Source organism: Schistocerca gregaria, chromosome 6 (genome assembly GCF_023897955.1).
Source record: "Schistocerca gregaria isolate iqSchGreg1 chromosome 6, iqSchGreg1.2, whole genome shotgun sequence".
Classification (NCBI taxonomy): Eukaryota; Metazoa; Arthropoda; class Insecta; order Orthoptera; family Acrididae; genus Schistocerca; species Schistocerca gregaria.
In genome coordinates, this window is record NC_064925.1 from 189194728 (window position 1) to 189208697 (window position 13970).

The 13970-nt window shown below is 38.3% G+C and overlaps 1 pseudogene; it reads right to left on the reverse strand.

Moving 5' to 3' along the window:
- Positions 1-9522: 9522 nt before the first annotated feature.
- Positions 9523-13970, reverse strand: part of LOC126278797 (neural-cadherin-like) — a 217978-nt pseudogene continuing 213530 nt past the window's right edge.

A 13970-nucleotide genomic window follows, 5' to 3' on the forward strand; every position in this document is an offset into this window, starting at 1 on the left:
GAGAAGTCTTTGAAAGATGGAAAGAAATTAGAGTACAATAAAACCAATAAAAGTTATTGAATATCCTGATATTATAGTGGAGCATGAATTACATAACTATTTATTCAGGCATGAAATGGATGATCACAGAGGCTCTGTTATAGGTGAAGCAGTTGACTGACTTTGATTCATTGGTAGGATACTGGAAAAAATGCAATTTGTCTACAAAGGAGCCTAGGACACTTACATACCATTCTAGAATATTGTTCAAACATGTGGGATCGATACCAAAGAGGACTAATAGGGAATATTGAATGTATACAAAGGAGGGCATCATGAATGTTCACAGGTTTGTGTGACTCATAGCAGAATGCTGAAATGCAGAAATGCTGAAAAAGCTGACTTGAGAAATGACTGAAGATAGACACCAATTATCACATAAAAACCTGCTTACAAAATTTCAAGAACTGGTATTAAGTGATGATTCAAGAAATATAGTTCAGACCCCTCTGTATCACATCTGTAGGGACAACAAAGACAAGAACTGATTAATTGCAGTGCACACAGAGGCATTTAAGCTGATATTCTTTCTAGAATACAGTAGAAGGAGAATGTTCAACAGTAAATTCCATGCTTTTCTCTTGATCATCATGGGTTGATGAATTCTGTACACCTCTACACATCTAAATCTTTTTTCGGTACAAACATTAAACTTTTGAAGTGTTTGTAGATGCATTCCCATTCTAGTGTTATAATCATGTATTGCATTACTAGCAACAACAAGTGAAAATCATTAATATATTTTAATGAAAAAGATTATAAGAAACCATTTAAAGACATACAGAGAATTCAAAACCATATTTTAAACTAACTGTGAAACCTTTTCAGGTGTAGAAGTGGACTACAATTTACTGGTTATTGGTTATGAACTACACATTAAAACTGAAGAAATTCGAAAAAATAGGAAAATAATGATGTGAGAACTGAATAAATTTTAAGAACCAGAGGTTTTCTGAGTGTTTCAAAGATAGTATTAGGCAAAAATTCTCTGAAATAGGTGAATGGAATAAAATACAAAATGAGTGGGTAGCTTCGATAGACAATATACAGAACTCATGGTCTAGAGGTAGCATCTCTGATAAGAGATCAGAATCTCTGGAGTCTGAACTCAGCCACTGCCAAAATCTTGAACAAAAATCATCAGCAATGGCAGCCAAAGAGTTGCGGTATAAGAATTCTCCTTTGTTTTGCCAATGGCCATGTCATAGGAGGCGGAGGAGAGGACAGAAGTTCATAGTAGAAATGAGAGTAAAGAAAGACTGATTCAATTCTGTAATAAATTTCAGCTAGCAACAGTGAATATATTGCTAAAAAATCACCTGAGGGGGGAGGTATACTTGGAAAAGGCCAAGATACACAGAAAGATATCAGTTGGATTACATCATGGTCAGTTGGATGTTCCGAAATCAGATGTTGGATTGCAAGATGTATCCTTGAGCAGATACATATACAGATTTAATAATGATGAAGAGTGGGCTGAAGTTCAGAGAAGTTCCAGAAGGATCAAAGTGGAAAGAAATGAGGCACTGAGGAATGATGTGGTGTGTTTGAATTTCTTTACGTTGTAGATGATATGATAATGAATACCACAGCAGACGATTCAGTTGAAAACAAATGAACATCTCTAAAAGGGCAGTCACAAAAGCTGGACAGACAGACAAGCATAGGAACAAAGATGGTAACTGTGAAGAAACCTTGGGTAAAAGAAGAAATACTTCAACTGACTGACAAAAGAAGTAAATCCAAAAATGTTCAGGGGAAGATAGGAATACAGCAATATAAGTCATTTAGCAAAGAAAGAAATAGAAAGTAGAGGGAAGCAAAGGTGAAATAGAAGCAGGAAAAATGTGAAGAAATCAGAAAAAAATAATCTGTGGAAGGACAGCATATAGAAAAGTCAAAACAATCTTTGGTGAAATTAAAAGAAAAGGCATTGATATTAAGAGCCATCATCTTCATTTGCTCTTTATCCAGCATCAGGCGAGATTGGGACATTCTTTGGTACTTATTTAAGAGACCATGAGCATACTGTTGGTCCATAGTGTCCACCGGGCATAATACTCCAGTTATCAGACATGTTGCCATTATCAGGTGCATTGACGAACTGAGGGCACGCAGTTGACTTACATCCCCTCGTACAGCAAGTTCATGGAGATGCTTTTGTTGGTATTTGTGGTAGCATTGACATTGTTGCTGTGTCGATAGCATCAATGTAGTTGCTCTGTCAGCCCTGGTTGCCTGTTTACTGAGCGTCTTCTTAATTGGACCCAGTGGTGGTTCTCAGTTTTGCTGAGATTATAACTGCAATTCCAATTGATAAGATTGTTCCTGCTGTGAATTTTGTTAGCTTCTCTAACAACACTGTCCAATATTTGCAAGTCTGCACAAAAATCCTTGGATGGTTGTATCTGACTGCATGATTTTCTGGAAAACAGTGCTCTGTGACTGCTGAGTTGTTGGGTTACATTAGTTATGGCTTTGAGCACTATGGGACTTATCTTCTGAGGTCATCAGTCCCCTAGAACTTAGAACTACTTAAACCTAACTAACCTAAGGACATCACACACATCCATGTCCAAGGCAGGATTTGAACCTGCGACCGTAGTGGTTGTGCGGTTCCAGACTGTAGCGCCTAGAACCGCTCAGCCATCCTGGCCGGCTACGTTAGTTAAGTCTGCTTCTGGTGTCGTGGCATTGGTCTTCATTGGTGCTCACTGTTTGTCCAATATATGTCATGCCACATTGGCACAGAATCTGGTACACGCTAGCCATCCACAAACCATGAACGTCTTTGACATTCTGTGTTTCATTGACTGGGCAAAAGAATGTTCTTACATGGTTCTTTTTCAGTAGGCACCTGACTTTTCCCAATAGAACAGCAGTGAATGGTATAAATGTTGTAGCTACCCCTTTCTCCATGATTTCTTCCATCTCCATAAAGAGTGCACTTAATTGCTATTCTGAGTATCCCCCCCCCCCCCCCCCCCCCCCGCCCCCTCTTTTTTAACACAGTTCTGAGGCAGTTCTACGCATCTTACATGGTGTGTACCAGCCGTGTAGTAGTGTCTTTAGTAAGTGGCAGCTGTCTGCAAGCACATACAGGTGAGTGTGCATTTTCTTCCAATCCATGCATTTTCTTCCAATACTCATCTTGGCCCAAGGTGCTATCAGCTATTCGCTTGACTATAACCTCCAAGAATTGTAGTCTTCCTTCTTCTTTGGTCTCCATAGCGAATTTGATTTTGGGATCTATGGAGTTCAGATGTACGAGGCAGTTAATGATTTTGTCTCTGCCATGAGACCAGATGATGCACAAGTCATCCACATAATGGAAAAAGAAGATGGGTTTCCATTTGGATAACGTCAGGGCCTCTTCCTCAAAATGCTTCATATAGCAATCCAATCACTGGCAAGAGTGAGCGCCTCTCCCTCCATTAGCTCATAGTATTCTCCATTAAATAGAAAAATGTGGAGGTTAGCACATGCATGAAAAGGTCGGCGATCTTTTTGTCAAATTTCTGATCAATGAGTTCTAGCGACTCACAGAGAGGCACCCTAGTGAGAAACAAAATCGCATCAAAGCTCACCATCATGACTGAGTGTTTCAGCCGGAAGCTGCTGAGGTCTTTCACAAAATCTACAGAGTTGTGGATGTGATGTGGGCATTTAACCACATAAGGCCTTCCTTCGTATCTCTGTCAGGTATTTTGCAAGAAAATATGTGGGAGCTCTAATGTTGCTGACTCTGGTACCATGTGCCATGGAATCTGAATCCGCGCCAGATGACATGGATGTCGAAGATCTCTAGAGGTCTCTGCACCATTGCGCCATAAGCTGTGGCCGCCCGCACTTCCTGGCCCACATTTAGTGTGAGGGCGCCACGGTGGAACATGTGGTCCTGGTGGCCAATAGCAGCGCCTCTGATTCTGTATTTAAGCACAGGCCTCTTGCTCAGCCGGCCAGTCTAATCTTGTGTATGTCTGTGGACATATCACCTTGCCATAGATAGTTTATTTCTTTTCTTGTTCTGTGTACGAGTGGGCGTAGTTGTCTAGTTAGGTTTTGTGACTCCTTTGTTTTGATCTTGTTGTTGTTCGTTAGGTCCTTCGCTGGTCATGTCCATCCTCTCCCGTTTGCGTTGTTGTTCACGGGTCACTCTGCAGGTTCCGCCACACTTGCAGTCACTTCAATCCCGCCACCATTTCAGTAGCAGTTACAACACTGACATTGGATCATAGTGGCACCTCATCTTTGTGAACCTTAGGGCATCCACGAAGTGTTGGCAGTCAAATCCTTGCAGTGACAATTTATTGATGACCCTCTCTAGTAACACTGATTCCTTAAGAAGTGACCTGGTCTTGCTCTTCATCTCCTTGGTGAGGTCAACACTGATGTTCCTGCAAGAGTCGTCATTTATTATGCTCTGCATCTTCTCAGTGTAGTCTTTAAGGGTGAGAATATCAGTGGCACTGCATTTTTCAGCACCTTGGGGCACTCTCTCAGGTTCTGAATGGTTACCTTCCCTTTGCCGGTAATGTCTGACCTTGCAGTCTTAGTTATCATCATCAGAGCATGGAAATTTTCATGACACACTTTTTCTGTTGCTTCAGGCAGTACTTGCATGGCAACCTGTTCAACTGTACTGATGATATCCATGACCAATGTGAACTTAGGGATGGGGGCAAAATTAAGTCCCCTCTGCAGAACCCAAATCACATCATGTCACTTGTATGTTAGTCAGACTGAGGACAGTCTTGCATGGGGCCTTCAGTGATGGTTTGTCAATGAGACATGCAAATTTTGATGTTTGACTACTGGTTAATCATTTTCAATCTTGGATCTGGGACTGGATTGTCTGTGTTACCAACTGTGGCCCTCTACAGCTCCTTCTAGTAGCATGAAGTTATTCCCTGATGTCTTAATAGATGTACTATCATCCTGTCCCTTCTTCTTGTCCTTTCCTCGTCAGTTCTCCAGAAAACCTCCTCAGTCTTTACCTTATCAGTCCACCTAATTTTCAACATTCTTTACAGTACCATGTCTCCAATGTTGTGCAGTTCTTTCCTGTTCTGGTGTTCCCACAGTGCACACTTCGCTATCATACAGTGCTGTGCTCCAGACATACATTCTCAGAAATTTGTTCCATAAGTTAAGGCCGATGTTTTACACTAATTGACTTCTCATGGCCAGGATGCCCTTTTGCCAGTGTTGGTCTGCTTTTTAAGTCATCCTTGCTCTTTCCGTCATGGGTTATTTTGCTGCATAGATAGCAGAATTCCTTAACCTCATCTACGTCATGATCACATATTCTGATGTGAGGTTTATTACTGTCCTCATTTGTGGTACTTCTCATTACTTTTGTGTTTCTTTGACTTGCTCTCAGTCCATGTTATATACTCATTATACTGCTCATTCCATCCAACACGTTCTATAATTCTTCATCATTTTCACTGAGAAGACCAATGCCATTAGTTAATTTTATCATATCAGTATATCCTTTCACCATGAATTTTAATTCCACTCTTGAAATTGAATTTTAATTCTACTCTTGAAACACTCTTTTATTTCTGATATTGCAAAAAGCTACATCCTTGTCTTATACCCTTTTTAATCTGAGAACTTCGTTCTGGGTCTTCCTGTCTTATTGTTCCCTCTTGATTCTTGTACATATTGTGTATTCCCTGTCTTTCCCTATAGCTTATCCCTATTTTCCTTGGTATTTAAAACATCTTACATCATTTCACATTGTCAAAAGCTTTTTCCAGGTCAACAAATCTCCCAATGATTTTTGAAATTCTGTTATCTATTCCTTCTGCCTTACTTGATCTTAAGTCCTCCAAATCTCTTTTAAGTTCTGATTCTAGAGCAGAGGATTGGTGTCCATTATTGACAAACACAGGAATCCCTCCCTCCACCCTTTCCCCAATCAAGTCATCCTTGTGATAGAGTGTACAGCCCATGGTACAGGGGCATCAGATGCTTTATAATTTGTTTCCTGCAACCAAAACCACAGGGGCATTCCTGCACTATGAGTTACAGCTCCTCCACATGTGCCCTGTACCCATTAAGGTTCCAGTGTATAATGGGAGTCATCTGTGATGGGGGTAGCACTTTAATCCTAACTTTCTGCTGGGAAGGGGAGTCCACAATGGGTGGAGGCTCAGTCTTGGGGCGAGATGATTGCTCCAGTCTGACACTGAGGTCCATCGTCTATGAAGAAGATTCAAGAGAGGCATCAGACAAGATGACATCAATATTGTCGGAGTGTGTACTTCCGGTCTCCATCAGTGTGCGATTCTTCACCTTTGACTTTGGTTTTTTGGTCTGAGGTGAATTTGGAGCCACAGCCATGGAAGCGGTAGTGGCAGCACTGGATAGTAGGGAACATTTGATCTTTGGAGGGACAAGAAGTTCCACAATGTCAGCAACCACAGCCTTTTCTGAAGTTCTGGGAGGAGGGACATCGTTCGAAGTAACTGCAGCACCACAAGTACATTAACAAATGAAAGCACTAGTGCTGGTACTAGCAATCTCTGTTTGTGTAGCAGCATCAGTTTTCTGGACTGGGTGTTTGAAAATGGAACCATATGAAGCAGTGAACGTGGGTGGTTGCATGGCTTTGTATCTCTTTTTAGTTTCACCATAGAGAATGCGCTTTGTTGTTTTTATCTCTGGATCTTCCCCTCTTCAAAGAAGACACTGCAATCCCTACTCCAGACAGGGTGACCCCCACAGTAGTTGACACACTTTTGAGGAGAGGAATGACCAACTCTGTCATGGGCAGCTTTACCACATTTGCACAAGTGGCCAAGAATAGTGTGCCCAAAGTGCTGTCATTTAAAGCAGTGCATTGGGTTTTGAAAATAACACTGCATGCTGAGGTGAAGGAAGCCATCCTAAACATGCTCTTGAAGTTTTTTGTTGCTAAAACTCGGTGTAAATGAGTCTGGTTTCACTGCGTTGCCACCCAGCCTTTTCATAATATTTTGCACACCAACAGTGCATTCCCGGGACCACTCAGCTTTCAGTACCTCTCAGGGAATGTCAACCAAATCCCATGCAAGTCACAACACCTTTGTTGTAGTTCAAAATGTTAGGCAGTTCAATTTCAATTACATACTCCCCAAGGCATTGAGATTTTTGGAGATTCTTCACCTCCTGGTACATTTACATTTCCACCAACAGGCTCCCATTTCACAAGTGCTTGACAGATTTTAATGCTCCAGAAATTCCCTCCAAATCTTTCTGTATATAAAATGGTGCAACTTTGTCAAAACTGCCCTCTCTTCTTTTAACTATTATAAACACATTCTGAGTAACAGCATGTGTTCCATTACAAGTGTGGGTCAGTATGACTTGCTCCTGAGCCACCTTGTTAGACTGGGTGTTGTTACCTTCTAGCGACCCACTGTATCTGCTGGGAAGATGGATGAGTAATGAGGAGTAGCAGAAATGATGTTAGTGATAAACTTAACATCCAAATTGGTGATCACAAAGTAGACAAGATTAAGGAATTCTGCTACCTTGAAAACAAAGTAACGCATGAGAGATGAATGAATCAAGGAAGACATAAAATGTGACTGGCACAGACAAGGCAGGCATTCCTCACCAAACAAAGTCTATTATTACTAAACAGTTCCTAATTTAATCAAGAAAATTCTAAGAATGTATAAGGGGCAGTCAAATGAAAATGAGACAGATGGAAAAAAGTGAATAAAATGTAATCACCATAATTGTTAATACATTTATCTGACTGTAAGACAAGACAGTCAATGTCTTCATGGAAGAATATTTGTAGCTGCTCACAGAAATGTGATTTTACCATGCAAAGCAAATCAACAGCCACAATTTTTTTTCAGGGCTCCAAAAATGTGGAAGTCACATGGCGAATGATCAGGACTGTATGATAGATGTGTAAGGGCTTCTAGGTGTAACTTCTCTGAAGTTTGCTTGCTGGAGTAAGTGGGTGCGTGTGTTTTCCTTTCTTTCCTGATGATAGCTTTGGCTGAAAGCTCAGTGTGTAACAGTCTTTCTGCTGAGCCTGTCTGCAACTCCCTGTGTGATCTTTACAGGAAGTATCAGTCTATCCTTTTTATAACTGTTGGACTTTCCATTGTTTCTAAACTTATTTGGTTTGCTAGTTCTTGTGAATCTCTCAAGATTACTAAGGGTCTGCCAAGAAATATCAACATGAGAATACATTTATTGCCAAATCTGTTTTTTGACAATGTAAGAGAAAAATGTGGTTAAATAAGTATTAAGCCATCATGTCCATAAAATAAGAAGGAAAAGAGAGATTGTATATAAAGCATTTATGATTGTCCAGTTGATTTTCTTACTCTAATGATGATATGCAGAATTTCTGGTTCATTATTGTATGGTTGGAAATATTTATGTGATGCAAGTGCTCACTTGAATGAATGTGTCTTTGTAATGCACACTTGACAGCTGTCTATGGGCACTCAGGCAAAAATCTGGCCTTAGCGGCTGGAGACAGCAGTCATGTATGCATGAAGTGTGCCTGCTTGAGTGTGCCACACACCGTGTGTACACCTGTCCTTTTTTTCCCCTAAGGGAAGTCTTTCCGCTCCCGGGATTGGAATGACTCCTTACCCTCTCCCTTAAAACCCACATCCTTTCATTTTTCCCTCTCCTTCCCTCTTTTCTGACGAAGCAACTGCCAGTTGCGAAAGCTCGTAATTCTGTGTGTGTGTTTGTGTGTTTTGTTCATGTGCCTGTCTGCCGGCGCTTTCCCGCTTGGTAAGTCTTGGAATCTTTGTTTTTAATATATTTTTCCCATGTGGAAGTTTCTTTCTATATATATATATATATATATATATATATATATATATATATATATATATATATATATATATATTGTGTGTGTGTGTGTGTGTGTGCATTTTCCTTTCTTTTATGAAGAAAGCTTTGACCGAAAGTTCAGTGTGTAACAGTATTTTCATGTTCCTATCTGCAACTCAAGATGTCATCTTTACAGAAAGCAGAAACAAAGTTTATAGTAGGAGACTAAATGAAATATTTACATACATCACATTTAGAATGAAATAAAGAGACACATCATAGAACTGCATGACTTTCATGAGCAGCATCACCTCAAGGGCAAGCCAGCTGATATTTAGAGAAAATGATTTTCTTATGTGCATATAGTAATTTTGTTTAACAAAGTGATTGCATATAAAAAATGCTTTCCTACACTTTTTTTGAAGGACATCATTTATAAATTTGTAACTGTATATGAAATTAAATTAATAATGAATACTGATTTTAATCATTCTTACCAACTATCAGAACAATTATTAATGCTACAATCGTCAAAGTCCATACACCAAGACTGACTGCAAATCCATCTCCCAAAAGCTTGCAGTTCATGCCTGTTTCACCATGAGGGCACATACAGTTGTAGAGAAATTTTGAGTTTTGATGTAAACATTGCTGGCTGTTGATACATGACATTTTTGCACAAGTAGTTTCGGTGCAATCCTTACTACTTGAAGCCAGTACTTTTGCATCACTGCATCTGACAACACAAAGACGGATTATTTCTAAGTTTATATGAAGGAAATAGAGTTTCTTTTTTAAAAAATAAATAAATATACACTGATTATACATCAAGCTGTTAAAGTAATGTGACATAATAAATCACAGCTTGGTTGGAATCTAGATGGTGAACACACTCACCTTACAGCATCTGAAGATAACTGGGTTGGTTTGAAATATCGTGCACAAAAGGATATTCGTCTATAGATATGAAAACACATTGCCAAATAGTCATCTTAAGAGAAGTTCAGAATTAACATTATCAAAATAAATTGTAAGCTACATTAAGAATAATGTTTTATAATTTAAAATGTACATTTTAATAGGCTTTTTTTGCTGATAATCAAACTTATAAGGACTTTATGATGGAGGTAATGTCCAACAGTAGCACAAGTACTAAAACTGTGCAAGTATCTCCTCATCATAGAACACTGAATAATTCTATGGAACATACACAACAAACAAAAGTTTCAATGAATCATATGCACAGTTGGCACTGCCTATAATATAGCAATTTTGTAGACAGGCATATAAGACTTTAAAGTGGTTATACGGCATGTTAATGAGTTTCAAAAGATTAGTTATAATTGTTTCTGCTTCAAAAATAGAATGCCACCAATACCCCCACCCCCCTGCCACTCCTGCTTTTCTCATTTATCAACTTATGTCTTGATTGATCTATAGGTAGCAAAATGTTTGAAGAAACTCTCCTTGTGCCTTTTATAGTCCTTGAAACTAATATTCTATATTATTCTTTGTTGCACTGGTTATGATCATGCCCACACAAAAGAAAGAGCCTATACGGTAAACCAGCTCACAGTTCTTCTCCCAGAATGTATCATTTTCATAATAAGAAATTATGAGTAATTTGTTTCTTCCTTCACTGATTATTCATCTTTACATCCCCAAAACAAAGAATCTTTGTGGTCTGACAACTAAATATCTGATGTTGTATTGTGCATGTACTTCTAAGCACATGATAATCACTGTTATTATTGGTGGCCAAGTTATTTATTTTATGTGGTAATTTTATTTTCTGACTTCTATTTACAAAACTATATACTGCAAGATCTGTAATGTCTTAACAAGAAACACCTGATGCAATTAATGGAACTAAGGAAAGGATATATTACCACAGTCAGTTATATTTTTATTTTGAACACCACAAAAAATAATGTGCTTCAAATACAGGAGAGCTTGAAGGATACTCACATGCAGTTAGAATGCTTCAGCTTGTCACTACACTTCACTGGTTCTGGGCAAATTATAAAATTACACTCAGAAGAATATTCACAGCCATATTCAAGATTAAGGGCTATTGTTGCCTGTCCCCATTGTGTGACATTTGATCCTGGAGGCAATGGAAGGGCTCTTCCATCTAGTCTTACATCATCCACACAGCCTGTTGCAAAGAGTTTCAACAATCCTTTTAAGCTCAAGGTGTTGTCTGCAGCATTTATAACATGTAACATCTACAGCTTACATACTGGCATTTGATAAGTAAGACTGGAAACTAGTTTCCGATCCAATTGCCATATTTTAATCAACAATTACTTCCACATAATCTTGGTGCAAAATATGATATTTAGTTGTGTTACACTACTGTAGAAATTAAATTTAGTTTCCATAACACATTTATTATTCAACACTCTCATTAAATCCCTGTCATGATGAATGCAGCAAGGCCGACCAGCTCCACTTACTTTGCCACTGTATACTGCTAATACATCAAAAATTTAATTCTTTATGAGGTTCTAATTTTCTACCTTTAGAGTATAATTTATATGCAGTTGAAGATAATGATATAAATATTTCATGTAGAAACATTATTTTAAATATAAATTCATAACTGAAAACTTATGGAAACTGTGTAGGTCCTAGTAGTAGTAGTATAGTAGTAGTAGTAGCTTTATTCATCCGTAGATCTCTTTTTATAAGGATACAGGACATGTCAAAGTATTTACAAGTTTAGATCAATTTCAAATAAGATAATTCATATACATATATATTTACAGACTTCTATGATGTAAATAAAATAGAAAGAAACTTCCACATGGGAAAAATATATTAAAAACAAAGATTCCAAGACTTACCAAGTGGGAAAGTGCCGGTAGACAAGCACAATAAATAAAACACACATGTGCGGATGGATATGTGTGTGTGTGCGAGTGTACACCTGTCCTTTATTCCCCCTAAGGTAAGTCTTTCCACTCCTGGGATTGGAATGACTCCTTACCCTCTACCTTAAAACCGACATCCTTTCGTCTTTCCCTCTCCTTCCCTATTTCCTGAAGAAGCAGCCGTCGGTTGCGAAAACTTGATATTCTGTGTGTGTGTTTGTGTGTTTTATTTATTGTGCCTGTCTACCGGCGCTTTCCCGCTTGGTAAGTCTTGGAATCTTTGTTTTTAATATATTTTTACAGACTTCTAGTTAGACATAATCATTAGATTTACTCCTGGTATACAATACTTTTTTTTACAGATAACTTATTAAAATAATGTTATGCCACACCATTCACTCATATCTCACTATCAGTCACTGCAAACACTACACACACATTGCCTCACTACACACACACACACACACACACACACACACACACACACACAGGTGATCTCTGGCTCATTTTCTGTACCACAACTTCCCATTTGCTATCCTGAAAAACTGAGTCAGCATCCCTCCATAATGAGTGAGATGTTGCACTCAGAAAGAGGAAGAGGTGTTAGTATTGTGCTATGCACAGCTTGGGGGTAAGTATTTCTAGAAAGGAAAAAAGAAGGAAAAAACATAAAGTGAAGGTGTTATGTGGAATGTTGGATGTTTTATAATTATACTTACAATATTTTTTATCAAACCCTACTCTGTTTTATCTAAGTAATCCTTCAATGTATAAAATGTATTGCATAACAGGTACTTTTTAGCTGCCTTTTTAAATAAGTGTGTTTTTGCAATTTCTTTAATCTCTTTTGGTAATTTATTCTACAGTTTTATTCCTTGCTAGAAAATGCTGTTTTAAGTTTTATGTTCATTTTTTCTTGGTAAATGTAAATTAGGTGCCTGTAAATTCTTGACAGGTTTTAATAAGCAACAAGGATAAAATTGCAGGTCCCAAAATCCACTCAAAAATTGGACCTAGTAGCATAAAACCCATTTAAAGAATATACGAACAATGGTCAACCAAAATAACTTAATGGCTAACACGTAAAAGTGGTGCTACCAATTCCTGTCATTTATGTTGTTATTGAATATGTAATAGCTTTGTATTTTAACATTTTGTGTACACCTTCCTTGTCACTCTTTTAATAGGTGTTGTGGATAATGCCAATGGTAGTAGATGATTGTAATTGTCTCAGTTTATCAAACTCCAGGCTCTGATGAGATAGCATTTATAGAAAAAATTAACACTTCATACTGCAGTTGTTGAAATACAGATGGCATACAATTATAATTCTAGATGATACTAACATAGCTAGATGTGGAAACATTGGAAGGTTTCAGATTGACTGTATAATGGTAAGACGGATATTTTGGAACCAGATTTTAAACTGTAAGAGACTTCCAGGGGCAGATTTGGACTCTTACCAGTATTTATTGGGTATGAACTGTAGATTAAAACTGAAGATATTGCAAAAAGGTAGGAAATTAATGAGATGGATAAGTTGAAAGAAGCAGAAGTTGTTTAGAGTTTCAGAGGGAGTATTGGACAATGACACAAAAGAAGAGGAAAGGATTACACTGGAAGATAAATGGGTAGTTTTGAGAGACATATGAGTGAAGACAGCAGACCAAATACGTAAAAATATAAAGCCTAGTAGAAATTGTTGGATAACACAGGAGATGTTGAATTCAGCTGATGAAGGAGAAAATAAGAAAATGCAGTAAATGAAGGTGGTAAGGAATACAAACGTCTAAAAAATTAGGTAGGCAAGAAGTGCAAAAAGGCTAAGTAGGAATGGCTATTGGACAAATGTAAGGATTTGGATGTATGTATCACTAGGGGAAAGACACATACCACCTACAGGAAAATTAAAGAGGCCTTTAGAAAAAAGAGAAGCAGCCATATGAATATCAAGAGCTCTGATGGAGAGCCAGTACTATGCAAAGAAGGGAAAGCTGAAAGGTGGAAGGAAAATACAGAGTGCCTATATATGGGAAATGTACTTGGAGGCAACATTAGTGATGGAAGAGGATGTAGATGAAGTTGAGATAGGCAGTGTGATACTGCGAGAAGAAAATTACAGAGCACTGAAAGAAGTAAGTTGAAACAAAGCCCCGGGAGTAGATGTCATTCCATCAGAACTGTGATAGCCTTGTGACAACCAGCCTGACAAACCTCCTCTACCTGGTGTGCAAGATGTATGAAACAGATGAA